This window comes from Canis aureus, chromosome 37, assembly GCF_053574225.1.
Source record: "Canis aureus isolate CA01 chromosome 37, VMU_Caureus_v.1.0, whole genome shotgun sequence".
NCBI lineage: Eukaryota > Metazoa > Chordata > Mammalia > Carnivora > Canidae > Canis > Canis aureus.
In genome coordinates this window covers 25824464-25834272 of record NC_135647.1, presented here as the reverse complement: position 1 = coordinate 25834272, position 9809 = coordinate 25824464, and the positions used below count along the sequence as shown (strand labels likewise).

Sequence of the window (9809 nt, the reverse complement as noted above, 5' to 3'; positions counted from 1 at the left end):
TATAAACTATGACAATGCTATAATTTTTCCTTTAAACAGTCATGCATATGTATTATAAGTCATATGTATTATAAAAATTTTGAGAAGATGGCAAAAAAAAAAACCACCCCAGAAGTATTGTATTTACCCAGTTATTTATCGTCTATGATGCTCTTCATTGCTTTCTGAGGATCTGAGGTCCCGTCAGGTATCATTTCCTTTCGGTTTCAAGAACTTCCTTTACATTCCCTATAGCGCAGGTCTGCTGGCAACAAATTCTCTTGATTTTATCTGAAAATGTCTTTATTTTGCTTTCATTCTGGAAGAATATTCTTACTTGATATACAATTTGGACTGACAGTTTTTTCTATCATTTCAGACATGACTATTTCACTCCGTTCTGACCTCCATGGTTTTTGATGTAAAGTCAGAAGTGAATTCAAATGTTGTTCCCCTGTATGTAATATGTTTTTTCTACTGCTGCTTACTAGACCTGCTTCTTAGCTTTGACTTTTATAGTTTGCTGCAACCTTTGTGTTTATCCTTTTTCTGTTTGTTGAATATCTTGAATCTGTAATTTTGTGCTTTTCATTAAATTTGAGAAAGTGTCGACCATTACTTAAGGTGTTTTTTTTTTCCTGATTCTCCATTTGTTTTTCTTCTAGTACTCCAATTACACATATGTTAGATTATCTGATTATATTTAACAGGTACCTTTGAAGTCATATGTTCACTTTATCCTAAATATTTTTCTATTCTTCACATTGGATAATATCCATTGATCTATTGAGGTTGGTCTCAGTTGATTTTCTATTCTCTTGAAACTGTTCCATTTTCCTTGTTTTTTATATGTTGGATAATTTTACATTTTATTCTAGACATCCGGAATAATAAATTGTGAATAATCTGGACCCTTTTTCTTTTGGTTTAGCAGTCAATTGCAGTTGAACAGCAAACTCAGGTTCTTAAGTGTTCCTTGAGTGGAAGCTTTCATTTAGTTCCAATCTTTGTCTTTAGGACGAGCTGAGTCTGCTTCATTCAGGTGTTGCTTAGGGGTGTCAGCCAGAGATTTAGACTCACGGAACTTGGGGGCCTCTGGTTCTTTTCTAAAACTCTTCTTCTCTCTCCAGTAAGTGCAGTTTTCTGAATACAATCTTCTGGTTTCTGAAAGCAGAAAGACATCAGTTTTTCCACGTAGGCCCCTGACACCTTCCCCACTACCTACCAATTATACCTGGTTCCTAACTAAAGACTGAAAAATGTGAAATCACTTTGTAATCCTGATAATTTCAGTGTGGGTTTTTCCTGCCTTTGCCCATTCTTCATGCCTTCTGGTTGTTGCTTACGAATTATGGCCAGAACTTATGGTTGTCATCTGTAGCAGTGCCAGTCTGGTAGGGTCATACCCAGCAAGGATGGGAATCAGAGCACAGTATCTTTTGAAACATTAAACTTTACTCGACTATAAAACCCATCTCTTAAGATAGTAATATTCTCAGTAGGCACTATGAAAGGGAAAGAGTTTTTTTTTGTAGCTTTTATAGAGATGATCTTTTTTTTTTTTTTCTGAGACTTTCACAATTTATTAGGAATAGTATGGAAAGGAATAAATGTTCTTCTAGAATATATACCTGCTGTCATCGTAGCAACCATCACTCACCATTATTTCTGTCAGGACAGTAATGCAGCTAAGATTTCTCATGAAGGATCTGTGAGCACTCGTCCTTCACCGAGATGTCCCAGCCCACACCTTTCTTGCTCCAGCGGGATGTGAAGATGGATGATTCTGTGCCCCTCGGCCTCCAGCGGGCGTCTAACGCTTATTCACTCTCAGTCACCTCTTTCCAGTTATGAAGGGGTTCGCTACTAGTTGCCTGCACTTGTTCTACTGGTTATAGAACCCTCATGTAACCCAGCTGAGCTATTCAGTATTCAAAGCCTTTACTATGGAAAATTTCAGACATATCAAAAGTGGAGAGAACGGTATAATAAAGCATCATTTACCTGTAATCTAGAATCAACAATCATCAACTCATGGCCACTCTTACTTAATCTGCAGCCTACTCGCTACCTCTGTTCTCCATTGACGCCTCACCCTGGATCTTTCTGTGGAAAATTCCAGACATTTAATTATATTATTTGTAAACAGTTAAGGGATAATCACACACGTTCAATAGGCTGTATTGTAGCGCTTTGGTTCATAGCAAAACCAAGCAGAAAGTACAGATTTCCCATGTATTATTCGCTGCTCCCCCCACCCACACACAGCCCCCTGCAGAGTCAACATCCTCACCATGTGGTGCACCTGCTACAACCCATGAAGCTGCATTGCCACATCACTAGTACTCAAGGCTCAGAGTCTATAGTAGGCTTCACTCTTGGTGTCATAGGGGTTTGAACAAACATATGAGTGTATGCAACCCTCAGTACAGTATCCCGTAGAACAGCTGCACCACCTCGCAACCCTCTGTGCTCTGCTGTTCATCCCCTCGCCCCTCCCTCCAGCCCCTGATACTTTTAGTTTCTGTAGTTTTCCCGTTTCCACAATGTCACATAGTTGAAAATGTACTGCCTGTAGCATTTTCACATTGACTTCTCTCATTATAATGTGCAGCTAAGCTTCCTTCATTTCCATGTCTTTTCATAGCTTGATATGTACTTTTTAAGCACTGATTAATGTTTTCCTGAATGAAGATACCATAGTTTATTTATCCATTTACCTGCTGAAAGGCATCTTGGTTGCTTCCAAGTATTGGCAATTAGAAATAGTTGTTGTATCTGAAAAGTCACTGCCAAACCCAAGGGCATCTAGATTTGCTCTTATGTTACTAGGAGTTTTATAGTTTTGGATTTTATATTTAGGTCCGTGATCCATTTTGACTTAATTTTTGTAAAATGTGCAAGGTTTGTGTGTAGATTCATTACTTTCCATGTGCTGTCCAGTTATTCCAGAACTATTTGTTGAAAAGCTGGTCTCTCCATTGTATTACCTCTGCTCCTCTGTCAGAGGTCAGTTGACTATATTTGCCTGGGTCTAGTTCTGGGCTATGCATTCTGTTCCACTGATCTATTTTGTGTATTCTTTTGGCAATACAAGTTTGGGTTACTGTAGCCTTACAGCAGTATCTCATATGACATGTTATCATGTCATTTAGAGTTAAAAGATAGATTTTTGAAAATTATAACCACATATCATTACAACACATAAGATAGCAACAATAATTCCTTAATATAATCAATATTGTTTAAATATTGTTAGAATAATATTGTTTAAACTTTTTCCAAATGTCTAATTTTCTTAAAACAATATGTTGGCTCAACTCAGGATCCAAATAACAGCCATACAATGCAATTAGACACATTTCTGAAATGTATTGTATCATATAGGATGCCCTCTGGACCCTCCCTCTCTTTAATTTTCTCTGAAAATTTGTTATTGAAGAAATGGGGTTATTCCCAGCAATATTGATTTTGCTGGTTATCCACTGATATCCCCTTTATTTCCTACAAATTGTTAAGTAGGTCTAGATATTCACGTTTGACTTTTTGGCCAGAATACATCATTGGTGCACTGTAAGACTTCTTTCTAAGTATGGAATAAAAGAGAGTTTCTGCATGCTAAGCTTGACCTGGTACCTTCCGCACCCAGGGATGGGCAATGGGGTCATCAGAATAGAAAGCGCCTTTCAATGTTTAGAAGTTGTAGTAAATAATATCTTATTAGCAACAAATCTGAAGCCCACGCGGATGTGAACAGTTAAGGGTCAAATAAATGAACAAAAAATTAATCTGAAGTTTCAGTTATAGATGGAACATTGAAACAACATATTAACTTTAGCTCTACCCCAAACTGTCTCTTTACGTATGCAGAATGTTATCGTCATGTTATGTGCGTGTGTGTGTGTGTGCATCTAGTGTATGTGCCGCATATAGGTACGCACACACCATGTGTAACTGCACATAACCACATATGCTACCGTAGATAGTTGATACTTAGTTAAATATACACACAAGGCATAAATCCACAAAGTAAAAGATAAAAGGAGAGGAAATAATAGCTAGAAGAGTTTGAAAGCGGCCACGTATATGGGTAAGCGGAATCTGACTTAGATCTAAACCAGTCAGATCCTAAATGGGCAGTGTGAAAGACAAAAAGATGCAACCTCGTTTACACTGCAAAATGCTCTAAGAATCTGTGGTGTGGGAACTTCTGGAAGTGGAGCTTAAGTTGCAGTTAAAACCAAATGATCAGTTTAAAGGCGTTGATGAAACAGCTGGATGTTAGGTCTTCTCTTCCTTCCCACATGGCAGCAGACTAGAGCTTCGTTCTCTGGAGGGCAAGCAGAAGGCGCACCCCATCTGGCCGAGGGCACGCTCCTGTCCCGGCCTCCACGCCCTCTCTCTCTTGACTACTGGGAGCAGTTTATATGCTACTGGCAGGAGACGGGGAGGACTCTCTCGCGGAAATCTGACCAGTCCCAGAAAAACGACCCAACTATAGTATTAGGGATTCCCCAGTGGAGAGGCCCACCCATGCATACGACCCTAAGTGAAGCTGATGAGCCTCATCCATTCCATGGATCTTACAGTCCAATTCAGCTTTTTAGTGCTCTACTGCTAATATGAATAAATATCTAAAGCTTGCTAGAAATTTGAGAAAAAGCTTTAGGACATTTGGCCTAATGTATGATAAGAATAAAGAAATTTGGAGGCTATGCAAAAAGAAAAGAAAAGCAAACCTTCTAAAATAGTATAATTATCTCCAGAGAAAGGAAATCAACAGAGCTATAAAAAATAATATTCAGAGAAAAAAAATTCTCATAAATGAAAAACAGCAGAAATGAAAACCAATAAAAAGTTTTGACAACCTGAAACTAACAAACACTGTATGTTAGCTACAGTGGAATTTAAAAAATAATTTTTTAAAAAAAGGCTGGACCATAAATGTGAGGAAGTTTCTCAGAAAGTAGGATAAAAGTCAAAAGATTTAAATGTTTTTAAAAAAAGGAGCAGGATAGGAGATCCAAATACTAAAGATAAGGATAAAAACAGGGACAGAAGGGATTCCAATAAATAATTTAAGACAAATTCCTAAAATCTAGAGACAGAATTCCCACCATGAATAAAAAGGCATGACACCCTGAACAACATTATGAACCTTCAAAAAACTGGAAAAAGGAGCAGATTATACAAGCAGAGATTGACAGACCCTGGAGGACTACGGCGGGAAGGCTTCAGAATTCTGGGGAGAGGTTTCCAACCTAGAATTTTGTATTCAGCCAAGTTATCCTAAAGACTTTCCTCATACATTGAAGGTCTCAAAAAATTAACCTCCCATATACCGTTTGAGTTCTACCCAACGAGGGGGCAAATCAAGGAGGAGGACGTTCTAAGATCCAACAGCAGTTGGTCCAAGAAAAGAAGGGCAGAGTAAAATTCTAGAATGATGACGACAATGACCGGACCCCGGTGACAGCTGTGGGGCCGGCCTGAGGGCAGCCAGTGTAGACTAGAGAAGGCTGAGAAGCTGCGGGGAAGGTTGCTCGAGGGGACAGACCTGGTGAAGTATCTGCGTGTTTGAGTACAGCACAAGGACGTTGTGTGTGACGTGGATGGGGGAAGTTTTGGGAGGAGAGAAAACTTCGTAGAATCCACAAAAATTGCAAAAAAGTACGACAGGAGAAGGATGCTGGTATGTCCTGGCTTGTGACTGGGGGGTGTGTACATCGTACAATAACCTGAGCAAGGAACAGCGATGGGACCAAGCACCCTGGGAGGAAAGGCTGGGGAGCTGGGCTACAGGGGAGACGCAGGGAGTAGCGTGTGCTCCGGGGAGGACGGGGCGGGGGGGAACGAAGGAGGGACATGAACCTGTTAGGGCAGCGGCGCTGAAGGAAATACCAAAAGCAGATCATTCCAAAGTGAAGGGCTCGAGGGAAAGGGCAGGGCGGAGGTTAGACGGTTCATTTCACAACCAGGCCCGTGGAACCCCAGGACCCCACACCATGTGCATCGCTGAAAATGTAAAAAGGTAATGACACGTTTGCTGCTATGGCTTCATCAGCAACACGGGATAGAGGTGTCCGAGGGGCATTTGGTCGCAGTGCTGGGCTAGCACCTGTGGGCCCCACAGGATGCGCGGCGGCACTGGCCGAGCAACTGCAGCCCCCCACACCACCTGCCACCCGGGGCAGGGCTCTGGGCGCCACACAGCAGAGTGAAGACAGCTCCACGCCGTCCGACGCTGGGGGACACTCGGGTGAGGCCTGGGTCGGGGAGCCCTGATAAGTGAGCTAGAAACTGCGGAAGCTTTCTGGAAGGGCGGATTCCGGATAAAGGAAAGGCAGGGGCAAGTCATTCTAACAGCAAAAGCAGCAGGGGTGGTGGGAACTGATCGGATATCCAGGGATGGAATTTAAAAAGAAAGGGAAGCAAATGAATAAATAGAAAGAAAGAAAGAAAGAAAGAAAGAAAGAAAGAAAGAAAGAGAAAGAAAAGAAGGAAAAAAGAAAAAGAAGAAAGAAAAAAAGAAAAAAGAGAAAAAGAAAAGAAAGAAAAAAGAAAAAGAAAAAAGAAAGAAAAAGAAGAAAAAAAAGAAAAAGAAAAAAAGAAAAAGAAGAAAGAAAAAGAAAAAAGAAGAAAAAGAAAGAAGGGAAAGAAAGAAAAAAGAAGAAAGAGAAAAAGAAAAAAGAAAAAGAAAGAAGAAAAGAAAAAAGAAGAAAGAAAAAGAAAGAGAAAGAAATAAGAAAGAAAAGAAGAAAAAAGAAAGAAAAAGAAGAAAAAAAAAGAAAAGAAAAAAGAAAAAGAAAAAAGAAAAGAAGAAAAAGAAAAGAAGAAAGAAAAAAGAAAAAAGAAGAAAAAGAAAGAAAAAAGAAAAAAGAAAGAAAAGGAAAGAAAAGGAAAGAAAAGAAAAGAAAAAAAAAGAAAAGAAAAAAGAAAAAAAAGAAAAGAAAAAAGAAAGGAAGGAAAGAGCGAGCTTTGCAGAGTGGCCTCGGGAGCCTCACTCTCGCTCGTGGGGCCGGACACGCCGAGACCCTCAGGCATGGCTTCGTGACGGGGCTCGTGGGCGAGCTAAGAGGAAGTGTCCCTGATTCCTGGTCACTCTCTGGGGATTTACGACTTCCTAAGTGTCGACTCCAGGAGCCACTTCCCAGCATCACCCGCTGGGACACATTGACAACATGTGGCCTCGCCCACCGTGTCCTCCCTCCAGCATGTTCTTGCCCCTCCCGTGACTCCCGTGACGCTGGCCCCCCGGCCCACGATCCCACGTCCCCCCCCGGGTGCTGAGTCTCCCCGTGGGCCTCCTTTGGCAGGTGGTGGTCGGGCAGGCGGTCGTCCTGATTCTCAGGGACGTGCGCCTCGCCGAAGAGTCCGCAGGCAGATGGGACGGGAATATTCAAGGAAAACGTGGGAGAAATGACAAGAACCCCCCAGGGCACGGTCAGCAAGGACTGGGCGACACACCCAGGGGGACGCCGGTCATGCTTCTGGTGCCGGTGGAGGCCGCGCGGCCGGCAGTGTGGGCTGCGTCTACGAGTGTGTGGGCTGGGCGGGAAAAAGGTACCTTGGCGTTTTATTGGATTTTATTAGCCACATTACAAGCAGGTGCCCCAAAGGCCCAGCTCCTGCTTATAACATGTTTATCGTTGTGCATCTGTGCCGGATACGAAAAGGGTACGAAAAGGCTTTCCGGGGATGCCTATGAGAAACTGAATTTAAATTATGGGTGAACAGGGACGCCAGGGGGGCTCAGCGGTTGAGCGTCTGCCCTCGGCTCAGGGCATGAGCCCGGGTCCTGGGTTCAAGTCCCACATCAGGGTTCCTGTATGGAGCCTGCTTCTCCCTCTGCCTGTGTCCCTGCCTCTCTCTCTCTCTGTGTGACTCTCATGAATAAATAAATAAAATCTTTAAAAATTAATAAATAAAATGTGGGTGAACAGAAAAGAAGATGACCCCAACCCACCAAAAGCATGACTGATGTACAAAAATATGCGTTCGATGCAAAGCTAAAATCATTGAAACTGTTATTTCCTGGAGACACACGGATCAAGTACTCCGTGAACCTCACATCCTCGGAGCACCCTATATATCCGTATGCATAAGCCCCGACGACAGTACCGCTCAAAGGGGTTTTAATGACAGAAATGTAGCCTAGTGTCAGGCCGCGGTCAAGCAGCATTACCTGGAGCGCGTGGTCACTCCAATACCGCCAACCTCCTTCTGGACGCCTAGTTTGGATCTAAAAGCGTGTTGGAAGCTGTGATGACTTCCGGGGCACACCCCGTAACGCTCCTGCTCCACCAGCAGAAGGACGTCGCACACACAGCACGTGACCAGCAGGGAGGGCCATCGTCGTGCGGCCCAAACCCGGGCCTGAAGCGCCATCTCGTCGGTCCCCCCGGCGGGCTGCGCCCCGATCACCTGCCCACGGCTGCGGGGCTCGGCGCGCTCGGCCGGACCCACTCCGGGGCACCCCACTCCCACGGCAGCTGGCCCAGAAAGTCTTCGGAGAACCGGGCTATTCGGAATCCGTGTGTAGCCCCGGAGGGGAGGCGGACTCTGCCGACGGACGGAAGCCAGGCCAGGCCGATGGCGGGAATGTGGCCGCGCTAAGCCCCGATGCTCCCGCAAGGCGTGCAAGGGCCTTCGAAGATCTTCATTCTCTTTCTTGGCTGTTTTTTTGAAAATCTGCTCCAAGTCCTATTGTATCTCCCACAGCTTTAACTTAGTGTATTCAGCTTTCTCCTCTTAACCACTGAATTCTTCTTCTCTACCTCAAGAAGGTCTTGAAATCCCCCTTTCTTCCAAGAAGTCCCCCTTAACTTGTTGGCATAGGAGTCCTTGAACCACCTCATTTGGGTACGGGGTTTTTACGTGCCTCCCCTCCATTCTCTGAGCCACAAGAGCCCTTTCTTGTCTCTATTTTGCTTAAGTTTTGTCATCCTCCGGCACCTAGAGCTTCCCTGAGCCGTGTCGCTGGGGGGGCGGGGGGCAGCAGAAGGCCCGGTTGGCCGGGAGGAGGAACTAGCCGAGGCTAACCTAAGGGGTGATGAAGCCAGACAGCTCTGATGGACACATCCTGCCCTTTTCGGTCTTACAAGTCGCCAGCTCCTCTCGGAAGCCCTCATTTCTTTCCCATCTGTGCAATGGGCCCAGCACCTTGTAGCTCACAGGGCCGTCACGAGGCTACTGGGAGGCCATGGGATGCTCTGGAGCACTGTCTAGCGCTCGGCGAGCCCCCAGCGGGCGCAGGACCAGCAGGACAGCTGATACCTGCTTTATGGTCAAACACAAGGCAAGCTAGAATTTAAGTGTTTATTTTGCGCATGAAAACTAGACATAAAAAGTCATACAGGCCATGAAAGGCTGAAATACAGACGCTTAGGGGAAGAACAACTAAACTGCATCTTGTGTTAAGGACACCCCCTTTACTGGGTGGACGCCCTGTACTGGATATTTAAAATAACAAACACTCAGGATGGAGGATTTGCGCTCGGCTCATGATCCTGTTGGATGTGACAGTTAACACGCTTAGGAGGGACCACAGCCTGCGTATTCCTCGGTAAGTGTATCAAGCACATCTGAAAAATTAGACTTTCACTTCCAGGTGCCGTGGTGTCACTCATACACCGAGTGAACGGACTTTTAATGGCTTTTTAATTTTAAATGGCTGACACTGTATCTGGCCACACTGCGCTCCACGGCTACTTGTGCTCGTAAAGATACTGATTTAAAAAAGGGGATTCTGTGACATCCACAGAAGTACCTGAGAACCCTGACACACAGCCTCCGGGTAAGAAAATTACTCAGTGTTCTGGGCAGACGGT

The 9809-nt window shown here is 44.1% G+C and overlaps 1 long non-coding RNA gene across 1 annotated transcript; it reads right to left on the bottom strand.

Moving 5' to 3' along the window:
• Window positions 1–544: 544 nt before the first annotated feature.
• LOC144306618 (uncharacterized) lies at window positions 545–5761 on the bottom strand. Its single transcript, XR_013373710.1, has 3 exons — window positions 5322–5761; window positions 1640–2085; window positions 545–1143 (listed from the first exon to the last, which is right to left on the bottom strand). It is a non-coding gene; the product is annotated as an uncharacterized LOC144306618 (long non-coding RNA).
• Between the last annotated feature and the right edge of the window lie 4048 nt (window positions 5762–9809).